Source organism: Ambystoma mexicanum, chromosome 3q, assembly GCF_040938575.1.
Source record: "Ambystoma mexicanum isolate Mex_15411 chromosome 3q, UKY_AmexF1_1, whole genome shotgun sequence".
NCBI classification, from domain to species: Eukaryota; Metazoa; Chordata; class Amphibia; order Caudata; family Ambystomatidae; genus Ambystoma; species Ambystoma mexicanum.
Window position 1 is genome coordinate 138437461 of NC_090926.1, and position 25420 is coordinate 138462880.

Sequence of the window (25420 nt, forward strand, 5' to 3'; positions counted from 1 at the left end):
TTTATGGACAACTCTACACACTGAACTTACAATCCAACCTCTTCAGCCTCTGAATTTCTGAAATTCACCTTTTTGCACTCTTTAGCCACACTGTGGCTAGACCAGGAAGAGGTATATAAGACATAAGGCGTCACCAGTGGCCTGATAACAGTGACCCGTATGTCACTCCTTTCATTCACTTCCATAGGAAGATTTGTCCAGCTATTATGCTTCGGTAACAGCCGGTTATTATACCTTTCACACTTCACTTTTGTAGGGCATTTGATTAAATGGAATAAACAGTGTTCAGGTTTATAGGCCAAAAACGTTCCTGCATCATGGACTACATGCTTTAGCTTTATTCAAGTAGCAATTGAGTGAAATGACATAATGCAGCTTAGCCCACATCATGCATGACATAAGATTTTAAGTGGCACCATGCAATTGAGTGCGCAGGTGTGGCGTGGCAGGACCATTTGCGAAAGCATAATCAAGCATGCTGCAGCCACCGCCTTTCGTCTGGTTATATGCACCCTGTGATTCCTGTGCCATGCCCGGAATAGCAATCTCCTACACATGCAACACTCATTAGACCACGTTTATTTGCTGCTACAAAAGACCCAAGTGACCAGATACAATATAAACACCTACCTAGGCAATACTTTGTTGTAAGAGATACGAAAACACTGCACTGTACTGTACTGTACCTACCGCCAAAGCTGCACAAAAAGGGCAAGATGTATAGCTCTGCAGCTGAATCCCTTTCAGACTGCAAAGTCCTTGAAAAATATTCAGTCTGGCAATAGGTAGGGATATTGAAGATGGCTGATCAGTGAAAGAATTAAGGTTGCAAGTTTGCTTATGCAGCCAGATATTTTACCAGCTATTAGCACAACAGACCAAGGGGTTGGGGGAGTTAGTGGCTGGCCATATCAAGGGTGCCAGAGTTCATCCTACAGCGTCACACTTCAGGTAGTGTTCAGCAATGTTTGGCATTTTCTTTAGGTCAATCCAGCCAACATTAATATCCTAGCAATAATTATCACCCAATTGCCCCTTTGGAAAGCATAAAATGAGCAATAAGCAGGGATCGAAGTGTATGAAAAGAAGTAGTGGAACTATGTTCCCTGCTGGCCTGCACCCACCCCCCCTCCCCCAGAAAACCCATCACCACGCCCCCTCCCACACACACACACACACACACACACACACACACACACACACACACACACAATACAAACCCCCAAGCAAACACCTGCTGTTTAGGGAATGTTCAGTGCATTGCACTGAAAGTGCAAGTTTCAACTTCTTCCTGCACTTATTTTAAAATGAAACCATTCCGGAACAGTTTCTTTCTAAAATAAGTATAGGAACAGTAACACTTAATTTAAAAGAAAAAGTAGGAGCACCTCTCCCGACCGTCCCGCTCACTTCGACCACTGGCAATAAGTGCACGGAGGCTTCATACATTGCAAACTGGGGATCAGGGAATAAAGGGGACCAAATGGTTTTATTCTTAAACCTACTACCAAGCCAGGTGTGGAACAAGGGTAATCTGTGTACCCGACCTACAAAGAGCCACCAATGGCATTTGAACGTGTTTGTGTATAGGTGCAGCCTGCAGAAGCAGATATGGGGTATACACAGGGCCTCGTCAAACTGTACACTAGTACAATGGAGTCCAAATGTTAATAGTGCCCAGTCTAGGGAAATTCAGATGTAGACTGGGCTAGGAAAACAATGTATTAAAGAAAGTTTATACAAACGTAATCCAGTTTAGGTAGTAAAGAATAGGAGTGGCTCACATTCGAAGATATTTTCATTTTCGAGTAAACAGCTATAGGATTAGAACATAGCATTTTTTTGCAATAGGCTCTTTTGTACTAGAAAATAATTTATAGGCAAGTAAAAATAAATCAGCAATTCATTTGATTTATGGTAGGAAAATTGTTTAAGTGCAGAGTTGCTGATGGAGACTACGCAAATGTACACTTCATCTAGCTGGGCTTCCCCATTCATTGTAATAGCAAGGAAGCCCTATTGATGGAGAAACTGTTTCCGAGATGAGGAAATTGAAAAGCAAACAAGTCACTTCTCAATTCCACTAGTGCATTATAAAATCAATGAATGTAATTAACACTTCCAATCCATATATGAAACTGGGTCACTAAATAATTGGACAGCTTTAGACAAAATAGAAGCAAGTATTTGAAATAATTCTTAAATCTACTGCCATCTTTAGTGACAGCAATTGTACATTATAACTGGATTTGTAATTGCACATTGTTATATAGAAAGAAAATGATTTGTCACAATTTAGAATCCGGTTGGAAATTTCTTGTAGGTTGACTTGCCTTTTTCTTCAATAGTCTGCAGCACAAAGATTAAATCATCTGCTTGCAGTTATTGGGAGGGGGGGGAAGGCATGCCATTTTTTTTTGGTTTTGAACTCATATGATTGGTCTTTGACAAAGATGAAAATTATGATATTCTAGTTCACTTAGAGTATTTTACCTGGGTGTTTCTACATATTTCCCAAGAGCAAATATAGATTTATAGCAGTTTCATTAAATCAGTTAGGCTCTTCAGAAATAATTGGCCCCAACAGTAGCAATTTGTGAGTTTAGACTAGGTAGTTGGCAACATGTGAACCAATGAGTCACTGAAGCATCAGATTTTAGGATGCGAGCGACTGATAGAAACGAGAACATGTTTGAGATTCGTTCTTAAACAATTGTATTTATTTATTCACATTTGTTGAGCGTCCAACAGCCCAGAGGCATCGTGGCGCTTGTTACAGTGGGTGAACATAGCTTAGTTACATAAAAAACAGAAACAGTCAATCATAATATGTACAAATAGTGTAGAGCAGAAAGGGAAGCAAGAGGAGGGAAGGATGCAGAGGTATGAGCAGTTTTGAGGTTTTTCCCGGAAGGCGGAGAGAAGTTTCAGCACTGAGTGCAGGTGGGACCGCATTCCATAGCTTCGGGGCAATATACGGGAATCCTAACCCTCCTGCCTTGGCCCCGTTGATGCGCGAGTTGGTTGGAGTAGCATGTTCTGGTGAGCCTAGATAAGTGATCTGGATAGTGTCTCAGAGGTAGCATGGTGCTGTGTAATTAATGCATTTATGTGTGGTCATGAAAATTTTGAACATGATGCGGTCTTTGACTGGGAGCCAATCAACCGTCTTTCTTGCTTGTGTGATGTGGTCTCTTTTAGGTATACTTAGGGCTGCCCCGAGAGTGATTTTGGATAGTCTAGAGCCCGTTTGTTTTTTGGGAGGTGCCGACTAGGAGCGCATTGCCGTAATAAAGCTTGGCCCCTATAGCAGCTCTGGCAATGGAGAGACAGTTCTTTGTTAGGAAGGGTTTTATAGCGTTAATGAGCAGAGTACTCAAGGCGGAGGCAGAGACGATAGCACAGACTTGTTCGTTCATGGACAGTGTGACATCGATGTGTACCCCTAGGGTTTTTACATAAAATAAGACTGGGATGATGCAGTTGTCGATGTGGAAGTTGGCATACAGGGCGTCTAGGTTAGCTAAAGTGGACTTTTGGCCAAGAATGAGAATTTCAGTCTTGTCCCCGTTGAGACAAAGGCCATTTTTGGCCATCCATGCTTGGATGGTGGAGTAAATTTGCCTTAGGACTGTAGAGTCTCGGTGATAAATGCCTGTCAGCGGAAGGAGCACTTGGGTATCATCAGCATAGTTAGTGTATGTGATCCCAAGTGCCTCCAGTTTATCAAAAAGGGGCATTGTGAAGAGATTGTATAGCGTAGGGGCAGTACAGGATCCCTAAGGAACACCACAGTGAATGATGGTGGGCGCCGCATTTGCTATATTTGAGAAGACTTTCATAGCTCTGCCTGCTAAGGAGGCGGTAATCCAGGTAGTTGCTTGGTTGGAGAAGTGCGCAGCATGTTAGAGGTGTTTGGTGAGGGTTTTATGTTCAACCAGATCAAACGCAGCGGAGAGGTCAACGAGGAGTAGGAGGAGGGCAGGTTTGCCCTTGTCCAGGATATGGGGGATTTGTTTTTGTTAGGTATTGTAATGCAGTTTCAGTGCCTTTTGCGAAAGCCAGACTGTCTTTTGTCTAGAATGGAGTTGGTTTCAAGGTAGAGTTGCATTCGTCTGTGGGTGGCTTGGTCTAATATTTTAAGAAGGAATGGGATGGTCGTTATTAGGATGTGTGGGGTCTAGCGCGTGTTTTTTTTTTTTTTTAAGAGGGGACGCACCCAAGCCTCTTGAAGGCTGTCAGGGACTATGCCGGTTTTAAAAGAGGAGTTAATGAAGGCTGTTAGGAAAGGAGCAAGTGGCTCGGCACACTCGTTTATGATCTTAGGGGGGCACACATTGCTCTTGCATTGCAATGGTTTGAGATGTTTAAGGATGTCTATGACTTCGGTTTGAGATTTCCTGAAATGAAAATTTGGGAAAGTCAATAGTTTTGGAGTTGAGCAAAGTCTGAATGTGTGGATTCTGCTTAGGTAATGTATTATATTGGTCTTGGATTTTGTTTTGCAGTAGGTCAATTTTCTTTAGCATGGCAGTTTGTATGCTAGAGCACCAGGCTTCATCTTTGATGATCTCATCCGTGCAAGAGGGAGGATCTGTGAGATCTTTAAAGATGGTGAAGAGTTCTTTGGTTTGCGATTTAGCAGAGATTCAGCGATTGTAGGCTTCAGATTTGGCACTAAAAATTGAGTCTTTGTACTTTTTTGCAATTGTTTGGAAGTTTTCTTTAGTGGTGTCACAGGGGGGTTGCCTGACAGTTTAAGCGGCTGGCGTTTACGATTCCGCAAGGTTTGGAGCTCTCGGAACCACGAGTTCGAGTGGAATGATTTTATTTCTCTTATTTTCTAGTGGGGCAATGGCGTTAACTGCACTAGTAAAGATGTCCTTAAATATATCCGCTAGGATGTTAGGGTCTTGCGAGAATGGTGGTGCTATGCACGGGAGGTCAAGATAGGCTCGGATGTTCTCTGCAGTTAGTTTTTTGGCGCTACATGCTAATGTAGCAGGTGCAGGATTAGTGGATTTGGTACTAGATTCTGTGGGGATGGTGAACTGTAGGCAGTTGTGGTCCGTCCATGGGAGGACCGTGTTGGAGGTGTAGAGGGGTCATTATTATGGTCGACCACCCAGTCTAGGATGCGGCCTTTGGAGTGTGTAGGTGGAGGTGATTTTTTTGTGAGAACCCCAGATCTAGGAGGTCCTTCGAGGGAGAAATAGTTTTATCGTTGGGGTCATTGAATCCTAGATTTAGGTTGCCTAGAAGTAAGGTCTTGGTGGTATTTTTAATATTTCTACCGAGTAAATGTGCGATTTGTCCTAGGAAGTCGGTGGGAGGTCCCGGGGGCCGGTAAATTACATGAATATATAGTGTTTTTTGGTGAGAGAGATAGTTTGGCCGATAGAGTGCCTGTATTACTTTCCCATTGGTGGGGTATGGGCTTAATAGCTATGGCCTCTTTGGAGATTAGAGCTACCCCCTCCTGTTTTTGATGACCTGTCCTTTCTGAGGATGGAGTAGCCTTCTGCTAGGGCTAGCATGACGGTGGAGCCTGATGCCTCATGAAGCCACGTTTCAGTTATGGCTAGTATATCTATGTTCTGATTTACTAGTACGTAATGGACTTCAAGAGCATGGGCATTAAGGGAGCGTACATGGAGTAAAGCGCATTTAAGTTGCAGTGCCAGGTTATCCCCGTTAGGCTGAGGTGGGGTGCTTATGTTGGGAGAGGCGTTATGTTTCATGACGTTGATCTTGTGTTTTATGTGGGTTGGTTAGGGAGACTATTTAAATGGAGGTAGAGATGCAGGCAGATGCGCTCATTCAGTGCAGACTTAGCTGCGTAAAATATGCTAGACATTTCACACATTACAGTACACATAGGAAATTACAGTTTGCAGATTGAGTGTGCAGAGTAAAGTCAAAGCTATGATGGAAGACACGCGTAAGGTGCGCAGCCGAGCTATTGCCAGTCAGGGATTGTAATGTGTCCTTGATACTCAGTGGGCATACGCTTACCTAGGGCAAAGCAAGGACAGCGTTCTACGGCTCCCGGCTCCTTCGGCACCGACAGGCTCGGGACAGGGGAAACCTTTGTGGGTAGTGCTTTCGTGGGGAGGGCCAGCTCTCGCCTGCCGGTTTGGATTGGGCAGTAATAACGGTGCAGCAGCCAATCGGCAGCCACCTTGGTGAAGTTGAAGCACAAGGGTGCTGATGGTCGGCAAATTCGGCGGGCGGCCAGCCATCTTTGAAAATGAAAGCCTCATGGTAGGCAATGGAGGATCACTGCTTACACAGACGTGACTTGAGGCGGGCGATCTCTTGCAGGGTTGCAGTTGCTGGTAGTAAGGTACCAGTTAAATCACAGCGATCCCGGTGTCAGCAGAAAAATAAATCTTATATTTGCGAATAAAAGTGAAAATAAGCCATCCAGTTTACCGTGCAACAGGCTGTTGCAGAGGGCATTTTCCTCGATGTAGCACTGCTCCTGCAGTGTTAAGGGGAGAGCTCCTGCTCCCACCACGGTTTAGAAGAGATGCATCAGGTAGGAATATATAGGAACGGATTCCTTTTATAGTAGTCTGATGAACAAGGGGCAGGTCTATAGTAATCACATTGATTAGATTTAGAAGAAAATTATATGAATTGAGGAAAAGGGTTTATGATTTTGGTGTTTCCAACACATTTTTATCTTCCTGCATTTTTGCTGCATTTCATCTTCCTGCATTTATGAACAGATTGTTGTTTTCATTTAAATATATGTGTGAAAGTTTTTTGTATTATAACTAGCACATAGAATGAATAAACATCCGATCCTCCATTAGGAACCACATGCAAAAAATAAAATCATGGCTTTGTTTTGGAAGTAAAACACATTTCCCCCGCTTTATTTCAGAAAATTACTCGACTTTTTTTTACCCCAACTTGCCTTAGACGGAACGTTTACATCACTAAAAAGCAACTGTTCCAGTTTGTTACATTGGTTAAGATCCCTACAACCGCTCATGCAAACTGACTTGCCATCTATGGTATAAATTGTCGGTTTAATCTCATTTTACTCTGAGGCAGAATGGGGCACAATGCTCTTACATGGGGTACCAAAGGCTTCACTTTAATTTAAAACCTTCATACATGTTCCAGCCCTCTTGCATGTGGAGCCAAAGAAATGTTACCATATTTCTTCAGTTCTTCGCTCACCTAACTGGCTCAAATCTTTTCAAAATTCGACTGCATGACAGAAGGTAGACCACCCTCAAAAACAGTTGTGCCTAGCTATGTTACAGGATGTAGCTAATCTATGCATGGGAAAATGGATTGCTTTAAACTGTGGATTTTCACCAATTCGACAAGGCCCAACTTTCTCAACCTGCTTCCAAAGTTCAAGGTAGTTTTGGCTTCACAAGTTATGAGGGGTGTGCTGTTAGAGTTTGTATATAGACTGTTCGAGTTTGTAGTCATTTCAAGCAGAAAGTTGCTAGGGGAGTTTATGGAGAGGTAGAACACTAAAATAAGAATGGATTTGTTCATTTGAGAATGTTGGTGCATGCAGATTACAATTTACTGGCTGTAACGGAGTGTGCAACGTAAATATTTGTGAAAACTAAGGAGAAAGCCGCTGTGACCACTCTCCACTCCATATGTATGTACACAAGCATTTGTAGTCAGTGACTAATAGGAAAGAAAAAAAAAAGAATCAGAGAGTTGGAGGCAGTACATAAAATGAGGTGTCTAATGGAGTACACAATCCAATCCAGCACGTGACTGGCAAGGAGCAAGTTTGGTGTAAGCACTAACGTTTTACGAAACAAAATAAAGGTATAGCCTTGGGACCAAGTATACTTTGGTTAGCCATTAATTCACACTACATATTACTATGCTCTCGAAAGGACAACTAGTTCTATACAAGAAATAATTTTTATAAAACTAGTGGTTAAAGGAAATCCCAAAAGTCCCAACTCTCAGTTCATTTGGTAGTCACTTATGTTCTTCCTCCTAAATTCTACACCTTATGGAGGAATTTAACCATATGAATAGCTACATGGGGCTAGCTGTTTAAAAGACTGCCTTGTGGAGAATTTTGGTGTGAATGTGCCTAAAATCATGATTTTATGCAAGCAGATGGATGATAAATTAATCACCCATGACAGAAGCTACACTCACAATAATTTGTTGGTTTCCAGTTCACATTAAAGCAAGCAATTGAGAGCATTCCCATATGAATCTCGGGTACAAGACCAAAGCTGGGTGGATCTGCATAAGCTTTGGGTACCATTCTATGTAGTCCAGGTTTCTAGTCAGGATAAGGCCGTTGAAGGGGATCTTTCCCAAGCCTCAATGTTATTAACACAGTCATAACATCCAGTCATAGAATGCCAATAAGACTTTAGTTAGCAGCTCCAGGCTACTCCAGATATGCCATGCACCAATCTAGTAAGCAACTAATGAAGAGTTTCCATCGGTGAGCCATGCCTCAAAGTTGACTGGTGTATTTAATACAGGTTTGTAAAGAGACTTGGAAGAAAAACTTGTATAGTGGCAAAGAAACTGGCATCTCATCCTCAAACCACCATTACCAGCCCCTCACTTTTACATCGGTTAAAAGGAAGGCAGACTGCAAACTCTCATAAAACACCTTTTAAAAAAAAAAAAAAAAAAAAAAAAAAAAAAAAAAAAAAAAAAAAAGATTGTTGCGGTTAGTTAAGGGTCACACAGATAAAGTAGTATAAATTGCACGTGCCATTTTGGTGGCTGGGGTGACAGCGAGGTTGACATGTGGCAATTTAGCATGAATCCAGTGTAGCTAAATGGGAATGAGAGGGTTTTTAGTGTTTTAGTCGATAACATACAAGTCTGTCATGCCACATACCACAGAGATGTGGGCGAAACCCTCTTTTTTGTAAGGGGGCCCGACTCGAGGGTTAAAAGTACAATGTAACGAGGAGAGAGAGTCATAAGCTACCCTAGATGTAAGCATGACGCAGGGTCACCAAACAATTACAGGGGGCCAGGTGGCTGCTGGCTCCAAAAGAGATCACTGTGGGATACAAGAATTTTTTATTTTAACAAAAAGACATTTACAAAAAGTGCCGTGGCACATGCAATATGCATAGTCGAGCACATTGTGGTCTGCATATTTGAGTGAGTTAGTAGACAGTGACATTTTATTTTATTTCTTGTATTGTTTTACAACAGGTTAACTTTGTCGACACACTGGTAGGTGTTTCTGGTTCGGTATATTGTTGGTAGTAGGCAGTGGCTGTACAGGGTGAAGCAGCGCTGCTATGATGTACCGAACTGTCTTCAGGACAAACAGTCCTGAAGACAGTTCGGGACGTTGTTAAATGCACAGGGCATCCACCTAAAGTTAAAGGGGACTGTGTTTGTGAAGGATAGAGAGGTGATGCCCAAAAATGGAAGGCTGCAAAAAGGGGGAACCTACCATGTCCAGGTAAGTAAACGCCTTGTCTGAAGTCTTGATTGGACCAGTTGCTAAATAATGCGACTGGGAGGCAGTCTGCGTGAGTCAGATGCCAGAATCCAACTAAGACAATTATAAAGGAGGGATAAGTCATTCGGGTGGTGGTATCAACCACCAAGGTGCATCTGAAATTAGAGTGCAAAAATGGCTGTGCCTGAAGTGTGGTCATCGGCTGCTAAATTGAACAGGACGTGTTTCACGGTTGATTTTAACACTCATTTGTTAGTGTAACTTGTTAAAGAATGAACGAGCCTACTAGGTCCTCGTGTGCATGAAGAAAGTGCAACCCGTGGCTGGTATAATCTTCCATTAAGTAGAGCCCTGTGCATGGTAAATTACAAGGCACTTGGTTTGTGATCAAAATGGACTAACGTGCGGTAACCCATAAGTACACATTTTACGTGGGTGGAGTGCAATCGTCATGGGCTGACTGGATTCTAAATTAAAGAGAGGAGGAAAAGAGCTGTGCGTCGGCAGAGGTCTTACCCGAGTCAGAAAGAGCTGTGTCACTGCGAGAGCGCTGGGATCTGGCTGTGCGCATGCGTGGCTGGAGGGCGCCTTATCCATTTGGAAAGCGACCGATCTCCAATGCGCATGGGTGCAGGAGATTAGTGTCTCAGTGGACTTGTCTTGTTTAACAGGAAAAAGTCGTCAATAACGGGTTGGTCAGGGTGTGAATGCCTATCAATGGTCAGAGCGCTGCGGTCATGGCGAGGACGTAAAGTAATGGACACAGTCGTGCAGCGTTTAACAAGTGAGCATATATGTATAGAGAATTATACACATTACTGATTTTACATATGGCGGTCATATTAACATCTTCAATTATACATGCCGATTTTCCACATGGCGGTCAAATTAATGCGAAAATCATATTGTTGTTTGCAGGATGGCATATATCATAAGTGGGCTACCGATTGTCGCATATACATCTGACCAATGTGTATTTGGTATAGGTAATTGAAAAACAAAAACGGAGCCACATATTGCGACGTATATCGTCAGTAATCCAAGGTTAGCAATTTATACCTTCATATAGATGTACATCTAATGTCAAGACTGGGAGACAACTCAGAATAACAAAGTTCTGCCCGAGTTAAAACAGCTTTATTTGTTTAAAAAAAAAAGGTTCCATTCAATAGAAGTGTTGAGGCACTGTTTAACAGAGTTCAGACGATAAATCCATTTCTGCTCAAGTTTGCGTAGGGCAAGATCTGTCTCCTCCGCGAAATGGATTCCCCACTGTTTGTAGTATGCCCAGAAGATCTCATTGTGGGTATGATTCTTAGCTTTAAAATTGTCTTCAATTTGATTGTGTACACAAGAGCGGTGTTTGCAAATGCGTTGCCTTATTTCCCTTTCGGGTTTGCCTACATAGACGAGGTCACAGGGACATTTGATTATGTTTACAGACCATTTGGTTTTACAACTGGTGAAGGAATATAGGTCCAGGAGTTGCCTTGCAAGTTGATAGTCTTTAGATTGGCTGTCAAAGCACTGAGCAATTGCCGCATTTAGAATGACCTTTGACTGGCGGATGGTGCCATAGTGTGGTTTGTTCGTTGTTTGATGCGTCCACTTCAGTGCTTTTGGAAACATTCACTTAATGTGGAGCAGTTGCGTCTTATCCGGAGAAATTGGCCGTAAGGGAGGTTCATCTGGAGGCCTGCAGGAAGGGAGTTGGAGTATTCTAGAAGAGTGTTTTTAGGTGTCGGTTTCCGATATAACGTGGTGCTTAGAGAATTATCCAAATGTCTAGATCCAGGAAAGGTATTAGGTCTCTGCTGTAATCTATGGTAAAATTGATGCTATTGTTCCGTGAATTAAGCCATTGTAGAAAGGAGGGGAGCTCTTCTTCAGTCCCTTTCCAGACCATGACAACATCTATATACTGCAACCAACATCAGATTTGGTGTTTGAAAGTGTTAGATTGAGTCTTTTTCAAAAGCGTCCATGAATAGGTTTGCCACGTCTGGGGCAAAGTGGCCCCCATACTAGTTCCGTGATATTGCTGGTAGAAAGTCTGTTTGTAAATAAATTCCTCCTTGAATGCACCAGAATAGCCCTAATGAAGAACTACTTTATTTACAAACAGACTTTCTACTAGCAATGTCACAGAACCAGTATGGGGGCCACTTTTGCCCCAGACGTGGCAAACTTATTCATGGACGCTTTTGAAAAAGGCTCAATCTACAATGAACTCAACACTTTCAAACACCAAATCGGATGCTGGTTGCGGTATATAGATGTTTTCATGATCTGTAAAGGGACTGAAGAATATCTCCCCTCCTTTGTACAATGGCTCAATTCACGGAACAATAGCATCAAATTTACCATAGATTACAGCAGAGACCAAATACCTTTCCTGGATCTAGAAATTTGTAAAAATGTGGATAACTCTCAGAGCACCACGTTATATCGGAAACTGACATCTAAAAACACCCTTCTAGAATACTCCAGCTCCGATCCTGCAGGCCTCAAGATTAACCTCCCTTACGGCCAATTTCTCCGAATAAGACGCAACTGCTCCACATTAAGTGAATAGATTTCCAAAAGCAATGAAGTGGACCCACCAAACAATGAACAAACCACACTATGGCACCTTCAGCCAGTCAAAAGTCATTTTAAATGCGGCAATTGCTCTGTCTGCGCTTTGACAGCCAATCTAAACACTACCAACTTGCAAGGCAACTCCTGGACCTTAAATTCCTTCACCAATTGTAAAACCAAATGGTCTGTATACATAATCAAATGTCCCTGTGACCTAGTCTATGTAGGCAAATCCAAAAGGGAAATAAGGCAACGCATTTGCGAACACCGCTCTTGAGCGCAATCAAATCGAAGACAAGCCCCTGGTGGCACATTTTAAAGCTAAGAATCATACCCACAATGACATCCTCTGGGCAATACTACAAACAGTGGGTAATCCATTTCGCGGAGGAGACAGATCTTGCCCTACGCAAACTTCAGCAGAAACGGATGCATCGTCTGAACTCTGTTAAATAGGGCCTCAACCTTTCTATTGAATGGAACCTCTTAACAAATAAAACTGTTGTAACTCAGGCAGAACTCTTGACATAAGATGTACATCTATATGATGGTATAACTTGCTAACATTGGATTACTGACGATCTATGTCACAATATCTGGCTCCGTTTTGTTTTTGTTTTTCAATTACCTATACCAAATACACATTGGTCAGATGTATATGCGACAATCAGTAGACCACTTAAGATATATGCCATCCTGCAAACATGATCTTCGCTTTAATGTGACCGCCATGCGGAAAATCAGCATGTATAATTGATCATGTTAATATGACCGCCATATGTAAAATCTGTAATATGTATAATTGTCTCTATACATATATGCTCACTTGTTAAACACTCCACGACTGTGTACATTACTTTACGTCATCGCCATTGACAGCAGCACTCGGACCATTGATAGGCATTCAGAACACCCTGACCAACCCAATATTGATGACTTTTTCCACTAGACAACTCCACTAAGACACTACTCTCCTGCACACATGAGCATTGGAGATCGGTCGCTTTCCAAATAGACAAGGCGCCCTCCAGCCACGAATGCACACAGCCAGATCCCAGCACTCTCTTTCTGGCTCAGGTAAGACCTCTGCCGACGCATAGCTCTTTTCCTCCCCTCTTTGATTTAGAATCCACTCAGCCCGTGACGATTGCACTCCACCCAAGTAAAATTTGTACTTACGGGTTACCGCACGTTAGTCCATTTTGATCACAAACCAAGTGCCTTGTAATTTACCATGCACAGGGCTCTACTTAATGTGCACTTTCTTCATGCACACGAGGACCTAGTAGGCTCGTCCATTCTTTAACAAGTTGCACTAACAAATTAGCGTTAAATAAATAAAAATAAAAAAAATAAAAAATAAAAAACCAACCGTGAAACACGCCCTGTTCACCTTAGCAGCCTATGACCACACTGAGGCACGGCCATTTTTGCACTCTAATTTCAGATGCACCTTAGTGCCACCACCACCCGAATGACTTATCCCTCCTTTATAATGGTCTTACTTAGATTCTGGCATCTGACTCAAGCAGACTGCGTCGCAGCAGCATTATTTAGCAACTGGTCCAATCAATACCTCAAACAAGGCGTGCATTTAACAACGTCCCAACCACGACTTTGTCCTGAAGACAGTTCGGTACATCATAGCAGTGCTGCTTCACCCTGTACAGCCACTGTCTACCACAACAATATACTGAATCTCCTCGTTTCATGCCATATAGCACTAAATCAGGCAGCGAGGAGCTCTACATGTGCATGCGATGTGGGTGATTTGCAATGGGAACATCAGTGGGAGGATGCAGTAGTCCTTAACATACATGTATAGGTACACATACATGGGGGTCTCTAGGGGAAATAGGTTTTGGTCAGTATGTTTTGCCGCAGAGTTCTGACAAGTTAGGAATTGGGCTGGCTGAAAACTTGGGTTAGGCAATTAAACTCTGCGCGACTGAGAAAAGGTTGGGGAAAACCAGCAGCAGTTGCAATAAATATCAGATGGTCAGTTTCGGGCATCTCCAAGTATATGGTAGTCCGTTATTCAATCACTGAGGGATTGCAGCCACCTGGTAGGGCTGGATTGATGCGGGTTGCTTGCAGGGAAAGGAGCATCAATAGATGGTTTAGAAGAAAAAAAAAAAAGTGGACACCAGCACTGTTGGGAGAGAAAACCAGCAACAATAGATCAGAGAAATTGGTTTGTTCCCCTCTTCACATCAATGGAATTTACATAGAATAACTGTGCGCCACAAGTAGTGATACAGGTTTCCAACCATATGGAACCTGTGATCATCGAGATAGTTGCACTTTACACAACTAAAAGATGGAGCTATGACCAAATATGGAAAGGCCCCAAAGAGGGGTGTAGTGTAAATATGAAACATGCAATTATAAATTAGAGGATGGTGCCTAGATGAATGCATCCAAAAAGAAGTGCAGGAACTGAAGGGACTGGTTACATTGTATAGGTGTCTAACCAATCAAGTGGGGGACGGGGGGATGGGCGGACGCTAAAAAACCTCTGGGAGTGTTTTAACGGTTGCAACTCGTATAAAATGCATGTATTGTGTGGTTCAGGGAGACCGGTTAGATTGACTGTTTGATGTCATCTAACCCCTCCCGGCAGTTTGTACAATAAACTTGCTTTACGGAAAAGCATGCACTTACTCTTTAAGGGTGGGCGGGCTTTGGGTTACGGTGATTTAAGGCCCACTCCTATATTTGGTGTCCCTTGGTGGGCCCCAGGCTCTGAAACATTGGCGGTGTCCTATCCGCCCTGATGGCTGCAGCGCTTCTCTGCGGGGACCAGTCTTCGTGCTCAACACGGGGGGAGGACTACAGGTACAATATTGGTTAGAGGACTGTCTGCGCCTCACTTTTTCTTGGTTCGTCAAAGTAGTGAAGGGCATCTTCCTGTAGTCAGGAAAAGACAGCACTGTAGTCAAGAGTGTTGTACTAGAGGGGGGCTTGGCCGACATGCAAGCTGTGCGGACACAAGTCCTTGGAGCTCCAGGGGCCGACGATACCATCCTGCAATATATCCTGTCTTAGCAAGATATAATCGACAGAAAACACACCCGCGGGTGGATTGTATGCCTGCTGAATATTTGTAGAAAGTTGGAACCCCTGAAACCAACCGCCGCCACAGAAATAATGCCTGTGCCCACCTGGCACAAAAATACCTCATTAAAATGGCTGCCTGCATTTTCAGAACGGAGGGACAATCAGAGCTGAATCATTAGCGAAGCAGAGCTGCGGTTCCGCCCCGGCCAAGTGCTACAAAACTTGCCAGCACTGAGGGAGCCGCACAGCCCCGACTGCGGAAGCATCTCCGGAATCAACAGGAAGCTACTGACCAGGCCGTGACCGCAGGCACAGTGAAAGATAACTTCAGATGGGGCATGTCAGGGGACAAAGGTGCGGCAGGCACTAAAGCTTTGTGCCTGCAAGGAAAAAGGGGGTCAGAGTGGCGGCCATGGTCAGGAATCCCGGACTGGCCAGTCCCGACTGGGAAACCTCCCCTGCTGCTCCCCCTCGCCCCAGACTCCCTCTGCAGGGCTCTCCACAGGAGGGAGGACCGGAGATACGCTGCTTCGACACCAAAGCCTATGCAGCAGGGAATACATGACAATGGTTGGCTTGGGGTGCGGGGGAGGCCCGATATGCCCCCCCCTGAACATATAGACAGTGGACAGAAACAACCAAACTACGGAGCAGAGTGGGACATGCAGTGTGGATTGAAACCCTAACAGAACAGGTGGCCATGCTCAGACAGGCGGGGTCTGTCCCGCACTGCATCGGCCCGGAGGACAGGGCAGGACCCTCTACTCCGGGGAGGACCCTCTACTCCGGGGAGCAGCTCGTCAAGAAGGAGTAAGATCATGATACCATCAACCCAACAATAATAGGCTCCCACTCGAGACTAACCACAGCGACGTGGAAGCACTGGCATCAGGTCAGCTGAACTCTGCTGGGCTAAACCCCTCCATAGAGTACCAGGGGAACCCTTGAGGACAGAACCTCCCCCCTCCCCCTCACCCAGGCCTTTGAATCAATAACGATTACACTGGAGCTTGTGGAAGTGGCAGGGTCATGAAATGAACGACTTGCTGTGAGGGGGCCCCGGGAGGTTCTGGAACGAGTGAACCACAGAGTGCATGAACACCCACAACCTCTTCTCCTGCACCTAGGCCCGGCCATACACAATCCTTAAAGGTGGGGGGAGACCCCCCCACCCCCCTCCCGGTGTGTGGGAGGGGTTGAGCCCATCCAGTGGGAACACAGCTGAACTTTACTGTACGTGGGTGCCAGTCGTTTTCTCGCACCGACTGAGATGGATGATACCTAGCTGGCCGGGCTGCAATCCACATCCACTTGTGCTGCCTGGGGCGTACTCCGATACCACACCCGGATGGCCATATTGGGCGGCCCTCCTAGTGCCGGCGCTCTTACCTCCCCCCGCCTGATAAGACATTGCGCTGCCCGCAGACTGCACACCTGGCTCCGGACCTCCTGGGGAGAAGGTGAGATTTTAGGCAGCTCCGATTGTATTGAGGGCACTGGTGGCGACCCAGCTCCAAGCACACTAACTCCACAGGTGAAACCCACAGACACCCCTACGTACCACGGAAAGGAATGGCGGCACAGTTGAGGACTACAGAACACTTGGCCTCTCCTTGCTTGTGGGGCCGGACCCATCTATAACATCTCAATTCCCCTAAACCCGCCTTGCTTGAGAAACAAGGAAAAAAATCAAAACAGGTCGGCGGCACAGCAGGACCACCGGACAGGACCTGCACAACAATAGAGGCGACCCTGAGCGCCTTGGAACACCTATAACCATTCACGGAAGGCAGAAGGAGCCCAGTTGCCTCCTACTCTTGAAACTGTATTTAGACCTGGTAAGCAGACACAGGGTCTCCACAAAAGCACAAGGGAAATTAGTGCTGGGCCTGCAGCACGTGGCCGATATCCGGCTGATATCTATATCCATACTTCAATACACCCAGGACCCTGAAATGTGGAAATTAACCGGCGGAGTAAAGAGGTGCGAAATGCCCGAGACCACTTACTGACCTTTAGCACACAAATACCCACAATTACTGCATCAGCTGGAGGGGGCAGGGGTGACCAGCTACCACCCACAAGAACCACGTGGGGAGATAACCACACTATACTCTAGAGTTACACTAGACTCTTCCCTCTGACTGGTCAGGAGGAGGTAAAATCTCCTGCCGTTCCGACAAGCTGACACATCTGTGTCAGCACAGAGGCAGACAACTCGGGCCACGATCAGAACCTGCAGCCCTCTTGCCCCTGCAAACTCCCGAACTGAAACATGGGCAAAGACCAAACAGAAAGCGTCCACACAAAGCACCATGGACCAATATGCAACCAACGCTTGCACTACAATGAGCCACCGACGACCTCCACCGTCGAAGCCTTAACACTGAAAGACGTGATGACCACCATTGCCAACTCCCACTCCTCCATGGACAAAAAGATGGACTGCATCTCAGCAGAGGTATCCTTTCTCCGTCATGACCTCCAAAAACTATCCTCCTGCACCGGAGCGGTGCGACACCACGTCTCAGGAGTGGAGGACTACCTCAGCGGGGTACACCAACAGCTCTGACAATGATATGTCTGAAGACCCTGGAAGCGCGAGTTGAAGAGGGCGAAGGAAAATTGCGCCATAACACTATTCGTATTCTGGGCCTTCCAGAAAAAGCAAACACCTAGGGACCCAGCATGGAACTCTTTGGAACAATGGTTGGTGGATCTCTTGCACCAAAATCCTTCCCTAACTTCTCAATAGAAAGCTCATCGGATACCAGCAGGAAGGCCGATCCCCGGTGCCTCCCCACGTACTTTCATATCTAAACCTTAAAATTACCGGGATAGAGATGCAATTCTACAGATGGCTTGCGGAAAAGGGTCGATTACGCACAATGGCTCCAGAATCGGCTTCTTCCCAGACTATACCCAAGAAGTGCAGAAGGCTAGGCAATCCTTTGAACACCTGAAAAGGAAACTTCACTCTATGATCATAAAGTATTGGCTGCTCTTCCCGGCCCAGTTAAAGATTCAGCATAATGGCATGACTGTGCACTTTACTGACCCGCAGGAAGCCTGGAAATGGGCGGAAACCCACATTAATGGAAACTGGGATCCAAGTGACCCGGATCCCGGAGGTAGACCCCGCCCCCCAAGGAATAGGGATCATCCTGCGCAACATCCCCCACCACTGGAACAGAATAACCCGAACCAAGAAATAGACTCCTGAGATCAACTGTCTGGATGTGACGGGCAAAGGAACACGGAGGACAGAGGCCGACAAAGACAGCGCACCCAGCCAGGAGCCAAGAGAATTAGCTCATACTCAACTTCCGCCAAATGACGGCAGCCACCAAGGCCACCACCCAGGACCCTACGCCTCCAGCAGAAGCAACAAGTCTTTGGTTAAGTTAAGGTTGGGACAATATGGGTTATTAAGTTAACGCTGATGCAGTAGTTCCCAGGTGACAATGTTTGGGCGACAGATAGTTCATGTTGGGGCGGAGTATATGGACGGGAGGAAAAAGTTGTAAACTGTTCAATATTGTTCAAGTACTATCATATGTCCACATGCCAAAGCCAGTATGATCACCCATCACACAATTCAAAACCACCATGGTTTCGCACGACATGATCATCCACTGGGCACAACCCATGCACTGCCTCCACACAGATTTTACAACCCTGGTACCATATATACCAAATGGCACTTACACAAACTCGACTAACACCCACCGATCACCTTAGGTCTCTTAAACTACTCACCTAGAATGTGAACAGGATGGGCTCTGGGATCAAGAGACGTCTTAGCACTCAATTTCTGAATGGACACTGATATGGACCTCATCACCGAAACACTTAGCGGGATCGACCTGCACTCTTTCGGAGAACAAACTACTGCTCTGCATTTCTTGCAGGATACACTATGGGGTCTCGGGGTGCTCTGATTTTACTACACAAATGGATCCCGTTCACACCGCTTACAGTGGAACAGGACCCCAGGGGCCGCTATGTGATATTGCTTGGCACGCTTTGGGGAGAGACATTGGCTATTGCTACAATATACTCCCCCACCGGGGCTCTGAGATGAACTTTTAGATGAATTGACCGCTCGGATAGCGAAACATCAACCGGACATATGGATCCTAGAGGGGTTGGGGGACTTACGTAACGTGCAACACTTTAGATTGCACTCACATCCAAGATCGCAATCCAAACAACCCCACAAAACTAGCAATATTCATGTCAGCATTGGGCCTCCGTGATGTTGAGAGAACTCCACCCTAGGGACAAAAGGCAACTCATTTCACTCAGGGGCCCACGGCTCCCTCTCTAGATTAGATGTCCTCCCAGCTACAGACACACAGGGTACTCACTGCAGAACTACTCCCCCACCCCCACATCCCCCCGCCCCAAGGCATCTCGGATCACTTGCCACTAGTGATGGAGATGCAGGTGAATGGGTCAACTCGGCCCAAGACATGGCGATTAAATAACTTAACTGGGTTTCCCCGACCACCTTGATCATCTCACGGAAAAAAATAACCTATACTTTGAAATAACCTCTACGAAAGTCGATAGCCGTGTGGGAAGCGTACAAGGTATGCTTAGAGGGGAGATAATCTCCTGGACGTCCAACAAAAAAAAAAAAAAAAACAAAAAAAAAAAAAGCCATTTATTGTGGATTTGTTTTTATTAGACAACATGTTTTGTAGATCCATTCTGAATCTGTATATTGTGTTATTGCGATTGTTGAATTTCCATTGGATGCTGCAGTAGGATAGTGTGTGTAGGATGGGTGAGAATCAGTTACCTTTAATTTCCTTGTCCTTTCCCTTGTTTGTCCATTGCAGTATTTTTACCTGTATTCAATTGTTCCTTCTAGCTCAATTGATTTTGTGCATCTTCTGATTTGGTATCAATTTTAATACATATTTGATACCAAAATAAAATAAATATACCTCCTCTGGTACCCTCTTTCAGAAATTCAACAATTGTTGATTCTCCACCCCACAGAGTTGAGATTGCCTGATGGAGCATAAGAGCATTTGAGACCCCAGTGAAGAGCAGCTCTCATCCGATCGATTTGCCTTGCTTGCTCGGTCCTGCACTTTGGTGAGGGGAATTTGAAAGTGGAAATCTTTCTTCTGAAGGTCCAGCAGGAGTCCACTAAAGTTTCAGGGACATTTGTTCTTTGGAACACTATGCACCGCAGGATGGCCGCAGGGCCGAGGATATTGGTGGTTTGCAGCCCAGGAAGGTCACAGCAAGTCATGGGATGGCTCAAATCGGGTAATCCTGGGACTGATTATGCCCACCAGTCCAAGGGAGGAGGTCTCCCTCTTCAGAACTGTCGATTAGAAAACGGGGTCAGGACAGCAGCAGTCACTTTAGCAGGATTCACTGGTTACTGGAAGTGGCTGCAGGTGTCTCTGGTCGTCTTCATCTTCAGTTCCTCCGTTTCAGTGGTCGACTGGTCTTTAGCTTCCAGATCGATGCCATTTAGCCAGGAACCCAGCCATTCAGCACTCACACTACATTCAGACTTTGGCACTGGATCTAGGCAGGCTTGCCAGAAGACAAATGGCTGCAGGGTTTGAGTCCTCTCCAGTTTCCCGTCTTCACGGACACAGCCTCGACGGGCTTCACAAAACTGGCAAAGACTAAGTCAAACTAGGACTTCCCCCACCCAGCACAGTAGAAGGACCAAGAAAGGACAAACACATGGCGAAAAAAGAAAGAAACCATTAGAGATTAATGGTGACCCTTCTGTGCATTACCGCGGCTGTGATGACAGCCTACAAGTAAAAAATGGCACAAAAGTCGCTACAACACGTCCACTGACAACAGCCATTAAGGTATGCTTGTCACTAACAAAAATGTTGCAGGAGCAATTAGCAAGAGGATAGTAGGTAACCCCTCAGAACTCCACATAAGGTGGGGTGTGCTGATCTGAAAATACAAAAAGGGATACAATGTATCCCCCCCTAACCTTGGGAACAGTAGTTCACACAAGAATAAAAGAAAATCTAAAGGGCTACCAGTAGCGCTGCACAAAAGGTGATGTGTGCTAGGAAATATGGAGGAAAACGTGGCTCCACAAAAATAAAGTACAAAAGCAATGAACAAGGGATCCCATAAACTGAGTAAAAGAAATGAGGAAAAAGCTCCCCACGTCGCCCAGGAGACAAGATTAAAATATTTTAAAAAAAAATAAAGTCCAGCAAAAGGTGGTGGGGTCTCACAGGTAAGGTAGATTTGTTATAGAAATGAAAAATCTACCCAACACCTTACACAAGAGTCAAACATTTTTGCACATACCCTGCACTGCTCATATGTCATTGACCGAGGGCAGAGATCCTTTCTGCAGCAGTGTTCATTAGTAGAGAAGGAAGGAACCCAAACAGGTCTTGGCAACCCACTTGCTCAGCCCATATACCCAATTTGTGTTCATCTTCCCTCATCTCTATCAAGAAACACAAAGTACCTTCAAAGATGCTGCAGGGACTCCTTAAACTACCTGTATTCAAGGTCACTAGTACTTCAGGCCCATTATGAGGTCCTTTTAATCCAGTAAGAAACTCTAAAACAGCACTTCAAAGCAAGCATTACCAGAAGCGTTTTGTTGTAAACCATTATTCAGAATGAGCTATCAGGTACAAAATACAAACATCCAAAAAAATACATGAAGACAAAGGATTGCAGATTAAAATCCATAATATGCAGTGGTAAAGTACATACAAAGTACAGTCTAAACCCTTAAAACATCGGTAGAATAAAATACCAAATTGGGTCATAAAATTCTAGTGCAGGGGACAATAAGATGCAGCAGGCAAGGGTTAGCAGTGTGTTCCTCTTGTAGCATGACAGACGAATGTACGTGTTAGGGAGAATTCTCAAGAATGGCCAATTTCCCTTACCTACCGAGTCCCTCAGCAGCTTCGCTGGATTTCTAGGATTTATTTCTTTAACCTGGTAAGAGTGTGCGCTTTTTCCCCCCACTCTTACATGTATTTTGCTGTGTGCGTTTAATATTTTTGTGTTCAGATTGTGGAGCCTCACCTACTCCACAGGCATCTTTTTACTGTGCGTTCCACAGCACCTTCAGAGCAGTGACGCAGGGTTGTCTTTTAGAGTTCCCAACTCAGACTCCATTTTCTGGGACCGACTAATGTCTCCCAGAACATGTAAAGTTACCACTGACTTTCAGTCTTTAAATCCACAGACCCAGTACAAACCATCCTACATGGAGTACTTGAAAGGGTTAATACTTATCCTTTTTGTCCGTTTCTCTTGGAGCATTGGTTTGCTCCCTTTTCATCAAGACTTGGCTGGTGGCAGTGGTAACTACCCTATTTTTCCTACTGCGGTCATCTTAAATAACCTTGGTATTGTTTTAGGCTATCTTGGCAGCCTCGAACCTAAACCCGCTAGACCATATAGGTTTTTATACAGTTCCAGCTGGGTTTATTCGCCATTTCTTTTTAAAAATGTCTCGCGCTTTTCTCTGCGTGCCAAACCAGGTTTGGTTTCTTTGTTCACAGTCTCTTCGCAGAAACCATCCTTAGGCGCCTGAAAGTCTGGGTAGACAGGATGTGAGGGAGGGGTTTTAACTCCTGTTTGATTGGCTAGGTGACTGTCCAGCCAGGACAGCCACCCTGCTGTGCGATTGACAGCCAGGCTGTGTGAATAGGGGAATACTGCATAAAAAGCAGGTCTCTGGGATTGGAAAGGCAGAGTCCCCACTGGAACAAAGGAACCGACGAGAAGCTGACAGAAGAGGACCCCCTACAACGACTGAACCGCCCGGTGAAGCCCTGCTGCAGGTCCGAATCTTCAGACTCCAACGATAGAGGTTCCTCCAGAAAACTTCTTCCCCTGAGCTGGTGGGACCAACCATTTCACCCAAACTGCAAGCCAGGACTCCCTTCTCCTGTTGAGTTCGCTGTACAGAGCTACAGTGGGCCGGATAGCCAGGAACATCAGACCCTGCCTGGGTTTTAAGGAGCGCACCTTTTATTCGTTGCTTTGCTCTGCTGCTGGTTTCTTCCCTGGGTAGTGCAGGACCCTGCAGTCTTCCTACGTCACGTCAGTCCAACAGTCGCTTCAGGAACCTTGAGCCTGCAGGAACTACCAGGTACGTCCCGTCTCAGCTACAGCTTCTTCTCCATATGAAGGTACTGTGCAAATCCGGTTGTATGTTTCGTTCAGCCGCGGTGAAGGTGTGTGAAACCTTTCGCCAATCCGAGGGCTTGTCCTTCTCTTCCTCTTTAAACTAACTTTTCTGCGAACCAACTTCGTTCAGAACTCTTGGCAAAGACTTAACCACAAACTACCCTGAACTGTGTGATCTTGAGCAAAAGACTTCTGTCCAATTGACTTTGGCCCTAAGCCTATTTGATTTGATTCCATCATAGTAGTTCCTTTCTAGATTGCCCCGCTTACTTACCTGTTGGTGCTGCTCAATATTACCCTAACTTTGTTTTTCCCTCCCTTTTTAAATTGCTGGAGTGCCATTAGGCTCACACTTCGTTTAGAATCTATTGGGAGTGGTGTGGTGTATTAGTAACGTGATTTTTCAACTGCTTTACTTCAGTGAAATGTTATACAATTGATGTGTAAATAAATGTATATCCTTTTACTCAGAAACCTTGAGTCAGTGTTTGTTTCAATCATAGTAATTGCTGTCCTTTGTGTAACTATTTGATACTGCTCACTTGCTCTTGAGATAAATCTTGGCTTCTCGGCCATCGCTACCACTTTTACTGTGTAGTACAGGCTTGTACCAAAGGTGAATTTGTACGGTCACTTGTAGTCTTAATTGTGTGTGGTGTTCCCAAAGGGTACTGCATATGATTCTGCCTAACAGTACGTAGAAGCAAAAAGGATTTTCAGCCGATTTACAAAGGTGCGTAGCTTCCCTGGTTGTTAATTCCAAGGGATGTAACCAGTGCTATCTGGAATTTCCTTCTGAGATCTTTAAAACCTTCACATAAGAGCAGAAGGGGAATAGGGCTCTCCATCACAGATTGGACACCTCTTACTCTGGGTCTTGTCCCAGCTAACAGTAACCAACCTCAGCAGCAAAGTGCTCAAACAAAATCGACAATATAGTGCTCAGGCATAAAGAGGACCTATAACGTCAAGATTTTCCTCATATCCTGGCAATGCTTTACACCTCAGGTAATCTGGGGCGGGTACATTATACTGGCTTGGTTTCCCCTACACCTTAAATAGTCCCATTAGCTTGGCAGTCAAACGGCATGGCTAGGGGATTTGGCAGTGTGCGCTTAGACCTAGTGTGAGAAGCCATTTCTTCACATGCAACAGCCACAAAATGTTGTGGTCATCCCCCAAAGACATCACATAGGAAAGTGCATCCAGATATTTGGCCAAGCCAAGAGTGCCCCATACTCATTTGGCATCATTTCTGCTTCATCACTGATGTAGGCCATATCACAGGCCATCTGCACTACTGTGCTTGGGATGCTTTGAGGGAAGAGTGGGACACGCTTATGAAACTTGCTCTTGATCACTCAGGGGGGCAGTATTCGTAGAACCACAGATTTGAGAGCCAAAAAAGGGCTGAAGCCTTGGTCTGAGCAAGATTAAACCAGAGCTGGTTTAACTGCACCACCCCCGATTGCCAAAGTAGTACCTTTTCAAAGCCCCACTGGTTTTCTCCAAAGTAGGCTTAGCATTTAGGAGTTGGGTAGTTCAGCTGGCACTAGAAGTGTATGCCCAGGTAGTCGTACCATTGTCCCCGCTCCAATACAACACCCCTCCGCCCCTTCCCCAAACACACCATTCAGAGGTCCATATCTAAAGTTCCTTGGCCTGAAGATCATGGACTTGTTCTTGCTGGTATTGATCTCCAGTCCTAGCTCATTACATTTGCAGGCAAAGCAGGTCAGTGCCCATCGCAGCCCCATAGGAGACCTTGACAGCAATACTGCATGGTCTGCAAAAAAAAAGAAGGTAGGGTCCTTGTCACTTCCCAACCTAGCGGGGTTAAACTTGGTTGCAAGGAGTCAATGATTGAATCTGTATAAATACAGATTAGCATGGGGGCCAAGACACATCCTTGGCACTCCCAATGTTCTAGTCACATCTCCACCAAACTCCAGCGGACAACCGCAGTATTGTTGGAATACAAAAGCTGTATTGGGTTACAGAGGTTTCTTGGGAAGTTTTTGGCCTCAAGTGCCTCCCATAGTGGCACTCTAGGAACACTGTTGGAGGCGGTCTTCAGGTCCACGAACACTGCATACAGCCTGGATGTTTAATAGATATTTCTGGCTGATTAAGTGCAGTCTAAAGCTCTGACCCACTGCTTATTCC

The 25420-nt window shown here is 45.1% G+C and overlaps 1 protein-coding gene across 2 annotated transcripts in view; it reads right to left on the bottom strand.

Moving 5' to 3' along the window:
* ESPL1 (extra spindle pole bodies like 1, separase) overlaps nucleotides 1-25420 on the bottom strand; it is a 1025090-nt gene that overhangs the window by 961989 nt on the left and 37681 nt on the right. The window lies entirely within an intron of this gene.